The following is a 16,292-nucleotide window of genomic DNA, read 5'->3' as shown; positions in this document are numbered from 1 at the left end:
TGTGCATGGGCCGAAAATGGTAGGGACGATTCACTTCAGAAGGATACTTTGTCGGTTCAGCAATGACATACCACCACAGAGAAGCCATTACAAGTGTATTTCTATGAAAGGCTATATTTGTACATAAAACGTATCGCCATTGGAATATCGCTTATTTATCAGTCTATTGCAGCTGTGATCTCCCCTCTCGATCATGTAGAAAGAGTGTTCAAGTTTTGGAGTAGCTGATTTTGACTATATGCGGTGGCTTGCCTCTACTTCTCATTAGATTAATTGACCCAAAATTCTGCAGCGTCTGATTGACCCGCCATTGTGTTGATAGGGTTAACATATAGGAACCATGCCTAGCGAAGATGTTGCTGTCATGAGAGTTCAGTCGTGTCTAAGAAATAGATCCTTCTATAACTGAAGGGCCAACATTGCGTAACACATAAACACGGGACTCTCTCTATCTCTCTCCATGTAAAGAAGTGGTATTGATATTAGTAGTCTACCTCTTGCATGTACGCGGTTCTAATTGAATGCTAAAGCTGTCATCGAAGCAGAAGACCAGGATTCACACCGAGGTGTTTTTCACATACATCTTTCTTGTTTGTAACAATGTATACATAAGACTATCAACTGGAACGACTTTAGTTTATTCCAGCTAAAAGGTGTGTGTAACCAAAATGAGTCTACTTGACCTCTAAACAATCAAAGAGTTTAAGGCCGCCATTCGGAATACAGCATCTGCACATCATCACATTGTTAAGGTTTCAGTGTATATGAGATTAGGTTATCGTTAGTAACATCAACGAGTTTTCTTGGGGTCAACAATTAAGATGTTTCAGCTAATCTAGTTAGCAAAGTAATACAGGAGTAACGAATCCTAAAATACAATTGAAAATCAAGTATAAGATTCAGTGCTGTTCACTAATTCCATGGCTGCTTCTAAACTTCTTTCTCAAAGACATTTGAAATCGAGGAGAATAAAAAATATTAAATTCTTGCTGTCAGGATCATAAAATCCAATCAGGTCATTCAGGATTTTCTTGACAGTTATATCATGAAAACGAAATAAGGAATAAGCGCCATGCAATTTGTCTACAACAAGATCAGCTATCACTGTAATCCTTTATGCATAGTTTATGATCAAGAGGTTTACCAGCATCAAGGTGAAATCGTGAAATCTTTATGAGTAAAACATCTGCAATATCATCTTAACCAGTGAACCCTTTGTTACTGACAACAGTTCTTGCAATTTCACATTTGTATAATGAAGGTCCCGATATCTTTTGTTACTATTTTTAAAGTTACTTGTTAAACATTCTCGTATGGGCTTTCTCGCAAGATTAATTACACTATTTCTTCATTTCTTAAAGCTCACTAAATCTACTATTTCAGTCAGTGACATAATATGTGATCGTTTCAAAGGTCAAATGAAGGGAATCTCCTTGTAATGCTAGTATCTAATGAGGGTTATGGCCTGGTCGCGAAAGACTCTAAAACATTCATGATAGAAGCTATTGGCATCATAAAGTCAATGACCCTAAATTTAAAGCGAATTGAAGAATTTGATAAGTAATAAAAGCGCTTAAAAATGGTATGGCAAAATATTATGGTTCCGCTGGGGGTCGATCCCAGGACCTCTCGCGTGTGAGGCGAGCGTGATAACCACTACACTACGGAACCATTGGTACTCAGCTTTCAAACTACACTTTGTGATGACAACTGTACCTTTCATGGTCCTTCCATTAGCTTTTATAGTTCATTCGGCACAGCATCATCAATGCTATCCGCGTTTGTAGCTCAGTAACATGTTATGTCTTTGTCTCAAAATGAAGTTAAAATTAGCTTAATTCGTTTTGCTCACGAACAATTTCAGCACCAGAATCATCAATGTCAAGATGAACGCTACTCATTCGATACATAGGTATTAGACGCGAGCTGGATGGAGAGAAAAAAAACATAATCTGAAGGAGAATTCTCATATAGAGTGACAAAATTACCTTAGATAACCCCCATGATCCTTTCTGGCATAGGACCCTCTCTATCATAATATATAAGAGGGAAGGTACGTAACTTCCAAATATTTAGTTCCACCCATGACCCTCGATTTCCTTCTTCTCTTTCTGTCTATAAAGGCACACGACCATACTATATGGCTTGTTCTACTCCGGAGATATTTTTCTATTCATCAAGCCATCATTGACTTTTCTGCGTTGTACCAAACTGAAGTTACGGGCTCCGAAACGTGCGATTTTGCGAATTTTGTCTCTTGGGACAAGTACGTGCACATGTGGAAACCGGTGAACAGAGCTACATGTACCATGTTTGCGACTCTACGATGCAACCATCCTTGAATTACAGAAAAGTGGGAGATGCAAACGTAATTTTTACTTCCCATTAACTCGATTCAACTTAATGAACCATGTTCCATGCAAGAATTAGACATTGTCTTCTTCACTGCACATACATCGCATACATGCGACACGATTTTCAAAGTAGGTAATCTATGCGGCACACACGTCAACGCCGAAATATGATTGGCTCAAAAGGTTATACTTATTATCACGTGAGATCGGACTTGTCCCAGCAGCTAATCTAGTCATCGTAGTATTACAATAGCAACGAATCCAAAAATCCAATTGAAAATCAAATATAAGATCCAGTGGTGTTCACTAATTTCATGGCTGCTTCTAAATGTCTTTCTCAAAGAAATTTGAAATCGAGGAGAATAAAAGACATTAGTTTGTTGCTGTCACGATCATAAAATTCAATCAGATCATGCAGGATTTTCTTGACAGTTATATCATGAAAAGGAAATAAGGAATAACCGCCATGCAATTTGCCTACAACAAAATCAACTATAATTGTATCATTATAATCATTTTTGCATTGTTATGATCAAGAAAGTTACCAGCATCAAGGTGAAATCATCAAATCTTTAAAAACATCTGCAATCTCATCTTAACCAGTAAACTCTTTATTATTGACAACAGTTCTTGCAATCTGACATCTGTACAATGAAGGTCCCGATATCTTTTGAAACTATTTTCAATGTTACTTGTCAAACGTTCTCGTATGGGCTTTCTCGCAAGAGTAATTACACTATTTCTTCATTTCTTAAAGCTACCTAATCTACTATTTCAGTCAGTGACATAATAAGTGATCGTCTCAAACCTCTTATGAAGGGAATCTGCTTGTAATGCTAGTATCTAATGAGGGTTATGACCTGGTCGCGAAAGACTCTCAAATATTCATGATAGAAGCTATAGGCATCATAAAGTCAAGGACCCTAAATTTAAATGCGAATTGAAGAATTTGATAAGTAATAAAAACGCTTAAAAATGGTATGGCAAAATATTATGGTTCCGCTGGGGGTCGATCCCAGGACCTCTCGCGTGTGAGGCGAGCGTGATAACCACTACACTACGGAACCATTGGTTCGAAGGTTACAAAATACACTTTCTGATGATATCTGTACATTTCATGGTCCTTCCATTAGTTATTATAGTTCATTCGGCACAGCATCATCAATATTATACGCATTTGTAGCTCAGTGACATGTCATGTCATGTCCGTATCTCAAAATGAAGTTAACATTACCGAATTCGTTTTGCTCAGGAACAATTTCAACACCATAATGATCAACGTACAGCTCAAAGCTACTCATTCGATACATGATACAAATCATGGTATGCATGATGTTGATCCTGGGGATATGGAAAGGTTCCTATTTAATGGAGAATTCAGATGTTATGCGTATTGCCATATGGCACATGTAAACCAGCAACATATGCATCATTTATTTGTCATTCTATTACTTTTCATTTCTACTAAATCTGTGCTTATGGTGCGATTTGTTTACTACGTAGACCACGTATGTCTTTCTGTGACACGCAACGGCTGTCAAATCTTCGTTTGTTAATGATGTGATATATTAACAGTATTTACACCATGGCAAATAGATTAGATAGTTCAGTGCTTTGTCCTAGCGACATCTTCTCGATTGCATAGTTACCTCCCTTTGAATGTAATGTCAACTAACCAATAGCGTGTAACAGCGGTGCTTTGTGCATGGGCCGAAAATGGTAGGGACGATTCACTTCAGAAGGATACTTTGTCGGTTCAGCAATGACATACCACCACAGAGAAGCCATTACAAGTGTATTTCTATGAAAGGCTATATTTGTACATAAAACGTATCGCCATTGGAATATCGCTTATTTATCAGTCTATTGCAGCTGTGATCTCCCCTCTCGATCATGTAGAAAGAGTGTTCAAGTTTTGGAGTAGCTGATTTTGACTATATGCGGTGGCTTGCCTCTACTTCTCATTAGATTAATTGACCCAAAATTCTGCAGCGTCTGATTGACCCGCCATTGTGTTGATAGGGTTAACATATAGGAACCATGCCTAGCGAAGATGTTGCTGTCATGAGAGTTCAGTCGTGTCTAAGAAATAGATCCTTCTATAACTGAAGGACCAACATTGCGTAACACATAAACACGGGACTCTCTCTATCTCTCTCCATGTAAAGAAGTGGTATTGATATTAGTAGTCTACCTCTTGCATGTACGCGGTTCTAATTGAATGCTAAAGCTGTCATCGAAGCAGAAGACCAGGATTCACACCGAGGGGTTTTTCACATAAATCTTTCTTGTTTGTAACAATGTATACATAAGACTGTCAACTGGAACGACTTTAGTTTATTCCAGCTAAAAGGTGTGTGTAACCAAAATGAGTCTACTTGACCTCTAAACAATCAAAGAGTTTAAGGCCGCCATTCGGAATACAGCATCTGCACATCATCACATTGTTAAGGTTTCAGTGTATATGAGATTAGGTTATCGTTAGTAACATCAAAGAGTTTTCTTGGGGTCAACAATTAAGATGTTTCAGCTAATCTAGTTAGCAAAGTAATACAGGAGTAACGAATCCTAAAATACAATTGAAAATCAAGTATAAGATTCAGTGCTGTTCACTAATTCCATGGCTGCTTCTAAACTTCTTTCTCAAAGACATTTGAAATCGAGGAGAATAAAAAATATTAAATTCTTGCTGTCAGGATCATAAAATCCAATCAGGTCATTCAGGATTTTCTTGACAGTTATATCATGAAAACGAAATAAGGAATAAGCGCCATGCAATTTGTCTACAACAAGATCAGCTATCACTGTAATCCTTTATGCATAGTTTATGATCAAGAGGTTTACCAGCATCAAGGTGAAATCGTGAAATATTTATGAGTAAAACATCTGCAATATCATCTTAACCAGTGAACCCTTTGTTACTGACAACAGTTCTTGCAATTTCACATTTGTATAATGAAGGTCCCGATATCTTTTGTTACTATTTTTAAAGTTACTTGTTAAACATTCTCGTATGGGCTTTCTCGCAAGATTAATTACACTATTTCTTCATTTCTTAAAGCTCACTAAATCTACTATTTCAGTCAGTGACATAATATGTGATCGTTTCAAAGGTCAAATGAAGGGAATCTCCTTGTAATGCTAGTATCTAATGAGGGTTATGGCCTGGTCGCGAAAGACTCTAAAACATTCATGATAGAAGCTATTGGCATCATAAAGTCAATGACCCTAAATTTAAAGCGAATTGAAGAATTTGATAAGTAATAAAAGCGCTTAAAAATGGTATGGCAAAATATTATGGTTCCGCTGGGGGTCGATCCCAGGACCTCTCGCGTGTGAGGCGAGCGTGATAACCACTACACTACGGAACCATTGGTACTCAGCTTTCAAACTACACTTTGTGATGACAACTGTACCTTTCATGGTCCTTCCATTAGCTTTTATAGTTCATTCGGCACAGCATCATCAATGCTATCCGCGTTTGTAGCTCAGTAACATGTTATGTCTTTGTCTCAAAATGAAGTTAAAATTAGCTTAATTCGTTTTGCTCACGAACAATTTCAGCACCAGAATCATCAATGTCAAGATGAACGCTACTCATTCGATACATAGGTATTAGACGCGAGCTGGATGGAGAGAAAAAAAACATAATCTGAAGGAGAATTCTCATATAGAGTGACAAAATTACCTTAGATAACCCCCATGATCCTTTCTGGCATAGGACCCTCTCTATCATAATATATAAGAGGGAAGGTACGTAACTTCCAAATATTTAGTTCCACCCATGACCCTCGATTTCCTTCTTCTCTTTCTGTCTATAAAGGCACACGACCATACTATATGGCTTGTTCTACTCCGGAGATATTTTTCTATTCATCAAGCCATCATTGACTTTTCTGCGTTGTACCAAACTGAAGTTACGGGCTCCGAAACGTGCGATTTTGCGAATTTTGTCTCTTGGGACAAGTACGTGCACATGTGGAAACCGGTGAACAGAGCTACATGTACCATGTTTGCGACTCTACGATGCAACCATCCTTGAATTACAGAAAAGTGGGAGATGCAAACGTAATTTTTACTTCCCATTAACTCGATTCAACTTAATGAACCATGTTCCATGCAAGAATTAGACATTGTCTTCTTCACTGCACATACATCGCATACATGCGACACGATTTTCAAAGTAGGTAATCTATGCGGCACACACGTCAACGCCGAAATATGATTGGCTCAAAAGGTTATACTTATTATCACGTGAGATCGGACTTGTCCCAGCAGCTAATCTAGTCATCGTAGTATTACAATAGCAACGAATCCAAAAATCCAATTGAAAATCAAATATAAGATCCAGTGGTGTTCACTAATTTTATGGCTGCTTCTAAACGTCTTTCTCAAAGAAATTTGAAATCGAGGAGAATAAAAGACATTAGTTTGTTGCTGTCACGATCATAAAATTCAATCAGATCATGCAGGATTTTCTTGACAGTTATATCATGAAAAGGAAATAAGGAATAACCGCCATGCAATTTGCCTACAACAAAATCAACTATAATTGTATCATTATAATCATTTTTGCATTGTTATGATCAAGAAAGTTACCAGCATCAAGGTGAAATCATCAAATCTTTAAAAACATCTGCAATCTCATCTTAACCAGTAAACTCTTTATTACTGACAACAGTTCTTGCAATCTGACATCTGTACAATGAAGGTCCCGATATCTTTTGAAACTATTTTCAATGTTACTTGTCAAATGTTCTCGTATGGGCTTTCTCGCAAGAGTAATTACACTATTTCTTCATTTCGTAAAGCTACCTAATCTACTATTTCAGTCAGTGACATAATAAGTGATCGTCTCAAACCTCTTATGAAGGGAATCTGCTTGTAATGCTAGTATCTAATGAGGGTTATGACCTGGTCGCGAAAGACTCTCAAATATTCATGATAGAAGCTATTGGCATCATAAAGTCAAGGAACCTAAATTTAAAAGCGAATTGAAGAATTTGATAAGTAATAAAAACGCTTAAAAATGGTATGGCAAAATATTATGGTTCCGCTGGGGGTCGATCCCAGGACCTCTCGCGTGTGAGGCGAGCGTGATAACCACTACACTACGGAACCATTGGTTCGAAGGTTACAAAATACACTTTCTGATGATATCTGTACATTTCATGGTCCTTCCATTAGTTATTATAGTTCATTCGGCACAGCATCATCAATATTATACGCATTTGTAGCTCAGTGACATGTCATGTCATGTCCGTATCTCAAAATGAAGTTAACATTACCGAATTCGTTTTGCTCAGGAACAATTTCAACACCATAATGATCAACGTACAGCTCAAAGCTACTCATTCGATACATGATTCAAATCATGGTATGCATGATGTTGATCCTGGGGATATGGAAAGGTTCCTATTTGATGGAGAATTCAGATGTTATGCGTATTGCCATATGGCACATGTAAACCAGCAACATATGCATCATTTATTTGTCATTCTATTACTTTTCATTTCTACTAAATCTGTGCTTATGGTGCGATTTGTTTACTACGTAGACCACGTATGTCTTTCTGTGACACGCAACGGCTGTCAAATCTTCGTTTGTTAATGATGTGATATATTAACAGTATTTACACCATGGCAAATAGATTAGATAGTTCAGTGCTTTGTCCTAGCGACATCTTCTCGATTGCATAGTTACCTCCCTTTGAATGTAATGTCAACTAACCAATAGCGTGTAACAGCGGTGCTTTGTGCATGGGCCGAAAATGGTAGGGACGATTCACTTCAGAAGGATACTTTGTCGGTTCAGCAATGACATACCACCACAGAGAAGCCATTACAAGTGTATTTCTATGAAAGGCTATATTTGTACATAAAACGTATCGCCATTGGAATATCGCTTATTTATCAGTCTATTGCAGCTGTGATCTCCCCTCTCGATCATGTAGAAAGAGTGTTCAAGTTTTGGAGTAGCTGATTTTGACTATATGCGGTGGCTTGCCTCTACTTCTCATTAGATTAACTGACCCAAAATTCTGCAGCGTTTGATTGACCCGCCATTGTGTTGATAGAGTTAACATATAGGAACCATGCCTAGCGAAGATGTTGCTGTCATGACTGTTCAGTCGTGTCTAAGAAATAGATCCTTCTATAACTGAAGGACCAACATTGCGTAACACATAAACACGGGACTCTCTCTATCTCTCTCCATGTAAAGAAGTGGTATTGATATTAGTAGTCTACCTCTTGCATGTACGCGGTTCTAATTGAATGCTAAAGCTGTCATCGAAGCAGAAGACCAGGATTCACACCGAGGGGTTTTTCACATAAATCTTTCTTGTTTGTAACAATGTATACATAAGACTGTCAACTGGAACGACTTTAGTTTATTCCAGCTAAAAGGTGTGTGTAACCAAAATGAGTCTACTTGACCTCTAAACAATCAAAGAGTTTAAGGCCGCCATTCGGAATACAGCATCTGCACATCATCACATTATTAAGGTTTCAGTGTATATGAGATTAGGTTATCGTTAGTAACATCAAAGAGTTTTCTTGGGGTCAACAATTAAGATGTTTCAGCTAATCTAGTTAGCAAAGTAATACAGGAGTAACGAATCCTAAAATACAATTGAAAATCAAGTATAAGATTCAGTGCTGTTCACTAATTCCATGGCTGCTTCTAAACTTCTTTCTCAAAGACATTTGAAATCGAGGAGAATAAAAAATATTAAATTCTTGCTGTCAGGATCATAAAATCCAATCAGGTCATTCAGGATTTTCTTGACAGTTATATCATGAAAACGAAATAAGGAATAAGCGCCATGCAATTTGTCTACAACAAGATCAGCTATCACTGTAATCCTTTATGCATAGTTTATGATCAAGAGGTTTACCAGCATCAAGGTGAAATCGTGAAATCTTTATGAGTAAAACATCTGCAATATCATCTTAACCAGTGAACCCTTTGTTACTGACAACAGTTCTTGCAATTTCACATTTGTATAATGAAGGTCCCGATATCTTTTGTTACTATTTTTAAAGTTACTTGTTAAACATTCTCGTATGGGCTTTCTCGCAAGATTAATTACACTATTTCTTCATTTCTTAAAGCTCACTAAATCTACTATTTCAGTCAGTGACATAATATGTGATCGTTTCAAAGGTCAAATGAAGGGAATCTCCTTGTAATGCTAGTATCTAATGAGGGTTATGGCCTGGTCGCGAAAGACTCTAAAACATTCATGATAGAAGCTATTGGCATCATAAAGTCAATGACCCTAAATTTAAAGCGAATTGAAGAATTTGATAAGTAATAAAAGCGCTTAAAAATGGTATGGCAAAATATTATGGTTCCGCTGGGGGTCGATCCCAGGACCTCTCGCGTGTGAGGCGAGCGTGATAACCACTACACTACGGAACCATTGGTACTCAGCTTTCAAACTACACTTTGTGATGACAACTGTACCTTTCATGGTCCTTCCATTAGCTTTTATAGTTCATTCGGCACAGCATCATCAATGCTATCCGCGTTTGTAGCTCAGTAACATGTTATGTCTTTGTCTCAAAATGAAGTTAAAATTAGCTTAATTCGTTTTGCTCACGAACAATTTCAGCACCAGAATCATCAATGTCAAGATGAACGCTACTCATTCGATACATAGGTATTAGACGCGAGCTGGATGGAGAGAAAAAAAACATAATCTGAAGGAGAATTCTCATATAGAGTGACAAAATTACCTTAGATAACCCCCATGATCCTTTCTGGCATAGGACCCTCTCTATCATAATATATAAGAGGGAAGGTACGTAACTTCCAAATATTTAGTTCCACCCATGACCCTCGATTTCCTTCTTCTCTTTCTGTCTATAAAGGCACACGACCATACTATATGGCTTGTTCTACTCCGGAGATATTTTTCTATTCATCAAGCCATCATTGACTTTTCTGCGTTGTACCAAACTGAAGTTACGGGCTCCGAAACGTGCGATTTTGCGAATTTTGTCTCTTGGGACAAGTACGTGCACATGTGGAAACCGGTGAACAGAGCTACATGTACCATGTTTGCGACTCTACGATGCAACCATCCTTGAATTACAGAAAAGTGGGAGATGCAAACGTAATTTTTACTTCCCATTAACTCGATTCAACTTAATGAACCATGTTCCATGCAAGAATTAGACATTGTCTTCTTCACTGCACATACATCGCATACATGCGACACGATTTTCAAAGTAGGTAATCTATGCGGCACACACGTCAACGCCGAAATATGATTGGCTCAAAAGGTTATACTTATTATCACGTGAGATCGGACTTGTCCCAGCAGCTAATCTAGTCATCGTAGTATTACAATAGCAACGAATCCAAAAATCCAATTGAAAATCAAATATAAGATCCAGTGGTGTTCACTAATTTCATGGCTGCTTCTAAATGTCTTTCTCAAAGAAATTTGAAATCGAGGAGAATAAAAGACATTAGTTTGTTGCTGTCACGATCATAAAATTCAATCAGATCATGCAGGATTTTCTTGACAGTTATATCATGAAAAGGAAATAAGGAATAACCGCCATGCAATTTGCCTACAACAAAATCAACTATAATTGTATCATTATAATCATTTTTGCATTGTTATGATCAAGAAAGTTACCAGCATCAAGGTGAAATCATCAAATCTTTAAAAACATCTGCAATCTCATCTTAACCAGTAAACTCTTTATTATTGACAACAGTTCTTGCAATCTGACATCTGTACAATGAAGGTCCCGATATCTTTTGAAACTATTTTCAATGTTACTTGTCAAACGTTCTCGTATGGGCTTTCTCGCAAGAGTAATTACACTATTTCTTCATTTCTTAAAGCTACCTAATCTACTATTTCAGTCAGTGACATAATAAGTGATCGTCTCAAACCTCTTATGAAGGGAATCTGCTTGTAATGCTAGTATCTAATGAGGGTTATGACCTGGTCGCGAAAGACTCTCAAATATTCATGATAGAAGCTATAGGCATCATAAAGTCAAGGACCCTAAATTTAAATGCGAATTGAAGAATTTGATAAGTAATAAAAACGCTTAAAAATGGTATGGCAAAATATTATGGTTCCGCTGGGGGTCGATCCCAGGACCTCTCGCGTGTGAGGCGAGCGTGATAACCACTACACTACGGAACCATTGGTTCGAAGGTTACAAAATACACTTTCTGATGATATCTGTACATTTCATGGTCCTTCCATTAGTTATTATAGTTCATTCGGCACAGCATCATCAATATTATACGCATTTGTAGCTCAGTGACATGTCATGTCATGTCCGTATCTCAAAATGAAGTTAACATTACCGAATTCGTTTTGCTCAGGAACAATTTCAACACCATAATGATCAACGTACAGCTCAAAGCTACTCATTCGATACATGATACAAATCATGGTATGCATGATGTTGATCCTGGGGATATGGAAAGGTTCCTATTTAATGGAGAATTCAGATGTTATGCGTATTGCCATATGGCACATGTAAACCAGCAACATATGCATCATTTATTTGTCATTCTATTACTTTTCATTTCTACTAAATCTGTGCTTATGGTGCGATTTGTTTACTACGTAGACCACGTATGTCTTTCTGTGACACGCAACGGCTGTCAAATCTTCGTTTGTTAATGATGTGATATATTAACAGTATTTACACCATGGCAAATAGATTAGATAGTTCAGTGCTTTGTCCTAGCGACATCTTCTCGATTGCATAGTTACCTCCCTTTGAATGTAATGTCAACTAACCAATAGCGTGTAACAGCGGTGCTTTGTGCATGGGCCGAAAATGGTAGGGACGATTCACTTCAGAAGGATACTTTGTCGGTTCAGCAATGACATACCACCACAGAGAAGCCATTACAAGTGTATTTCTATGAAAGGCTATATTTGTACATAAAACGTATCGCCATTGGAATATCGCTTATTTATCAGTCTATTGCAGCTGTGATCTCCCCTCTCGATCATGTAGAAAGAGTGTTCAAGTTTTGGAGTAGCTGATTTTGACTATATGCGGTGGCTTGCCTCTACTTCTCATTAGATTAATTGACCCAAAATTCTGCAGCGTCTGATTGACCCGCCATTGTGTTGATAGGGTTAACATATAGGAACCATGCCTAGCGAAGATGTTGCTGTCATGAGAGTTCAGTCGTGTCTAAGAAATAGATCCTTCTATAACTGAAGGACCAACATTGCGTAACACATAAACACGGGACTCTCTCTATCTCTCTCCATGTAAAGAAGTGGTATTGATATTAGTAGTCTACCTCTTGCATGTACGCGGTTCTAATTGAATGCTAAAGCTGTCATCGAAGCAGAAGACCAGGATTCACACCGAGGGGTTTTTCACATAAATCTTTCTTGTTTGTAACAATGTATACATAAGACTGTCAACTGGAACGACTTTAGTTTATTCCAGCTAAAAGGTGTGTGTAACCAAAATGAGTCTACTTGACCTCTAAACAATCAAAGAGTTTAAGGCCGCCATTCGGAATACAGCATCTGCACATCATCACATTGTTAAGGTTTCAGTGTATATGAGATTAGGTTATCGTTAGTAACATCAAAGAGTTTTCTTGGGGTCAACAATTAAGATGTTTCAGCTAATCTAGTTAGCAAAGTAATACAGGAGTAACGAATCCTAAAATACAATTGAAAATCAAGTATAAGATTCAGTGCTGTTCACTAATTCCATGGCTGCTTCTAAACTTCTTTCTCAAAGACATTTGAAATCGAGGAGAATAAAAAATATTAAATTCTTGCTGTCAGGATCATAAAATCCAATCAGGTCATTCAGGATTTTCTTGACAGTTATATCATGAAAACGAAATAAGGAATAAGCGCCATGCAATTTGTCTACAACAAGATCAGCTATCACTGTAATCCTTTATGCATAGTTTATGATCAAGAGGTTTACCAGCATCAAGGTGAAATCGTGAAATATTTATGAGTAAAACATCTGCAATATCATCTTAACCAGTGAACCCTTTGTTACTGACAACAGTTCTTGCAATTTCACATTTGTATAATGAAGGTCCCGATATCTTTTGTTACTATTTTTAAAGTTACTTGTTAAACATTCTCGTATGGGCTTTCTCGCAAGATTAATTACACTATTTCTTCATTTCTTAAAGCTCACTAAATCTACTATTTCAGTCAGTGACATAATATGTGATCGTTTCAAAGGTCAAATGAAGGGAATCTCCTTGTAATGCTAGTATCTAATGAGGGTTATGGCCTGGTCGCGAAAGACTCTAAAACATTCATGATAGAAGCTATTGGCATCATAAAGTCAATGACCCTAAATTTAAAGCGAATTGAAGAATTTGATAAGTAATAAAAGCGCTTAAAAATGGTATGGCAAAATATTATGGTTCCGCTGGGGGTCGATCCCAGGACCTCTCGCGTGTGAGGCGAGCGTGATAACCACTACACTACGGAACCATTGGTACTCAGCTTTCAAACTACACTTTGTGATGACAACTGTACCTTTCATGGTCCTTCCATTAGCTTTTATAGTTCATTCGGCACAGCATCATCAATGCTATCCGCGTTTGTAGCTCAGTAACATGTTATGTCTTTGTCTCAAAATGAAGTTAAAATTAGCTTAATTCGTTTTGCTCACGAACAATTTCAGCACCAGAATCATCAATGTCAAGATGAACGCTACTCATTCGATACATAGGTATTAGACGCGAGCTGGATGGAGAGAAAAAAAACATAATCTGAAGGAGAATTCTCATATAGAGTGACAAAATTACCTTAGATAACCCCCATGATCCTTTCTGGCATAGGACCCTCTCTATCATAATATATAAGAGGGAAGGTACGTAACTTCCAAATATTTAGTTCCACCCATGACCCTCGATTTCCTTCTTCTCTTTCTGTCTATAAAGGCACACGACCATACTATATGGCTTGTTCTACTCCGGAGATATTTTTCTATTCATCAAGCCATCATTGACTTTTCTGCGTTGTACCAAACTGAAGTTACGGGCTCCGAAACGTGCGATTTTGCGAATTTTGTCTCTTGGGACAAGTACGTGCACATGTGGAAACCGGTGAACAGAGCTACATGTACCATGTTTGCGACTCTACGATGCAACCATCCTTGAATTACAGAAAAGTGGGAGATGCAAACGTAATTTTTACTTCCCATTAACTCGATTCAACTTAATGAACCATGTTCCATGCAAGAATTAGACATTGTCTTCTTCACTGCACATACATCGCATACATGCGACACGATTTTCAAAGTAGGTAATCTATGCGGCACACACGTCAACGCCGAAATATGATTGGCTCAAAAGGTTATACTTATTATCACGTGAGATCGGACTTGTCCCAGCAGCTAATCTAGTCATCGTAGTATTACAATAGCAACGAATCCAAAAATCCAATTGAAAATCAAATATAAGATCCAGTGGTGTTCACTAATTTTATGGCTGCTTCTAAACGTCTTTCTCAAAGAAATTTGAAATCGAGGAGAATAAAAGACATTAGTTTGTTGCTGTCACGATCATAAAATTCAATCAGATCATGCAGGATTTTCTTGACAGTTATATCATGAAAAGGAAATAAGGAATAACCGCCATGCAATTTGCCTACAACAAAATCAACTATAATTGTATCATTATAATCATTTTTGCATTGTTATGATCAAGAAAGTTACCAGCATCAAGGTGAAATCATCAAATCTTTAAAAACATCTGCAATCTCATCTTAACCAGTAAACTCTTTATTACTGACAACAGTTCTTGCAATCTGACATCTGTACAATGAAGGTCCCGATATCTTTTGAAACTATTTTCAATGTTACTTGTCAAATGTTCTCGTATGGGCTTTCTCGCAAGAGTAATTACACTATTTCTTCATTTCGTAAAGCTACCTAATCTACTATTTCAGTCAGTGACATAATAAGTGATCGTCTCAAACCTCTTATGAAGGGAATCTGCTTGTAATGCTAGTATCTAATGAGGGTTATGACCTGGTCGCGAAAGACTCTCAAATATTCATGATAGAAGCTATTGGCATCATAAAGTCAAGGAACCTAAATTTAAAAGCGAATTGAAGAATTTGATAAGTAATAAAAACGCTTAAAAATGGTATGGCAAAATATTATGGTTCCGCTGGGGGTCGATCCCAGGACCTCTCGCGTGTGAGGCGAGCGTGATAACCACTACACTACGGAACCATTGGTTCGAAGGTTACAAAATACACTTTCTGATGATATCTGTACATTTCATGGTCCTTCCATTAGTTATTATAGTTCATTCGGCACAGCATCATCAATATTATACGCATTTGTAGCTCAGTGACATGTCATGTCATGTCCGTATCTCAAAATGAAGTTAACATTACCGAATTCGTTTTGCTCAGGAACAATTTCAACACCATAATGATCAACGTACAGCTCAAAGCTACTCATTCGATACATGATTCAAATCATGGTATGCATGATGTTGATCCTGGGGATATGGAAAGGTTCCTATTTGATGGAGAATTCAGATGTTATGCGTATTGCCATATGGCACATGTAAACCAGCAACATATGCATCATTTATTTGTCATTCTATTACTTTTCATTTCTACTAAATCTGTGCTTATGGTGCGATTTGTTTACTACGTAGACCACGTATGTCTTTCTGTGACACGCAACGGCTGTCAAATCTTCGTTTGTTAATGATGTGATATATTAACAGTATTTACACCATGGCAAATAGATTAGATAGTTCAGTGCTTTGTCCTAGCGACATCTTCTCGATTGCATAGTTACCTCCCTTTGAATGTAATGTCAACTAACCAATAGCGTGTAACAGCGGTGCTTTGTGCATGGGCCGAAAATGGTAGGGACGATTCACTTCAGAAGGATACTTTGTCGGTTCAGCAATGACATACCACCA

At 37.5% G+C, this 16,292-nt stretch overlaps 8 non-coding genes across 8 annotated transcripts; all 8 read right to left on the bottom strand.

Annotated features, from left to right (window-relative positions):
* Window positions 1–1,598: 1,598 nt before the first annotated feature.
* Trnav-cac (transfer RNA valine (anticodon CAC)) lies at window positions 1,599–1,671 on the bottom strand. The gene has a single exon. It is a non-coding gene; the product is annotated as a tRNA-Val (tRNA).
* A 1,677-nt stretch (window positions 1,672–3,348) lies between these two features.
* Window positions 3,349–3,421, bottom strand: Trnav-cac (transfer RNA valine (anticodon CAC)). Its single transcript has one exon. It is a non-coding gene; the product is annotated as a tRNA-Val (tRNA).
* A 2,231-nt stretch (window positions 3,422–5,652) lies between these two features.
* Trnav-cac (transfer RNA valine (anticodon CAC)) lies at window positions 5,653–5,725 on the bottom strand. The gene has a single exon. It is a non-coding gene; the product is annotated as a tRNA-Val (tRNA).
* Window positions 5,726–7,402: 1,677 nt separating this feature from the next.
* On the bottom strand, window positions 7,403–7,475 carry Trnav-cac (transfer RNA valine (anticodon CAC)). Its single transcript has one exon. It is a non-coding gene; the product is annotated as a tRNA-Val (tRNA).
* A 2,231-nt stretch (window positions 7,476–9,706) lies between these two features.
* Trnav-cac (transfer RNA valine (anticodon CAC)) lies at window positions 9,707–9,779 on the bottom strand. The gene has a single exon. It is a non-coding gene; the product is annotated as a tRNA-Val (tRNA).
* A 1,677-nt stretch (window positions 9,780–11,456) lies between these two features.
* On the bottom strand, window positions 11,457–11,529 carry Trnav-cac (transfer RNA valine (anticodon CAC)). Its single transcript has one exon. It is a non-coding gene; the product is annotated as a tRNA-Val (tRNA).
* Window positions 11,530–13,760: 2,231 nt separating this feature from the next.
* Window positions 13,761–13,833, bottom strand: Trnav-cac (transfer RNA valine (anticodon CAC)). The gene has a single exon. It is a non-coding gene; the product is annotated as a tRNA-Val (tRNA).
* Window positions 13,834–15,510: 1,677 nt separating this feature from the next.
* Trnav-cac (transfer RNA valine (anticodon CAC)) lies at window positions 15,511–15,583 on the bottom strand. Its single transcript has one exon. It is a non-coding gene; the product is annotated as a tRNA-Val (tRNA).
* Between the last annotated feature and the right edge of the window lie 709 nt (window positions 15,584–16,292).

This window comes from Sinohyriopsis cumingii, chromosome 4 (assembly GCF_028554795.1).
Source record: "Sinohyriopsis cumingii isolate HCF-2022 chromosome 4, ASM2855479v2, whole genome shotgun sequence".
NCBI lineage: Eukaryota > Metazoa > Mollusca > Bivalvia > Unionida > Unionidae > Sinohyriopsis > Sinohyriopsis cumingii.
The sequence above is the reverse complement of the archived record's forward strand: the minus strand, read 5'-3'. Positions and strand labels throughout refer to the sequence as shown.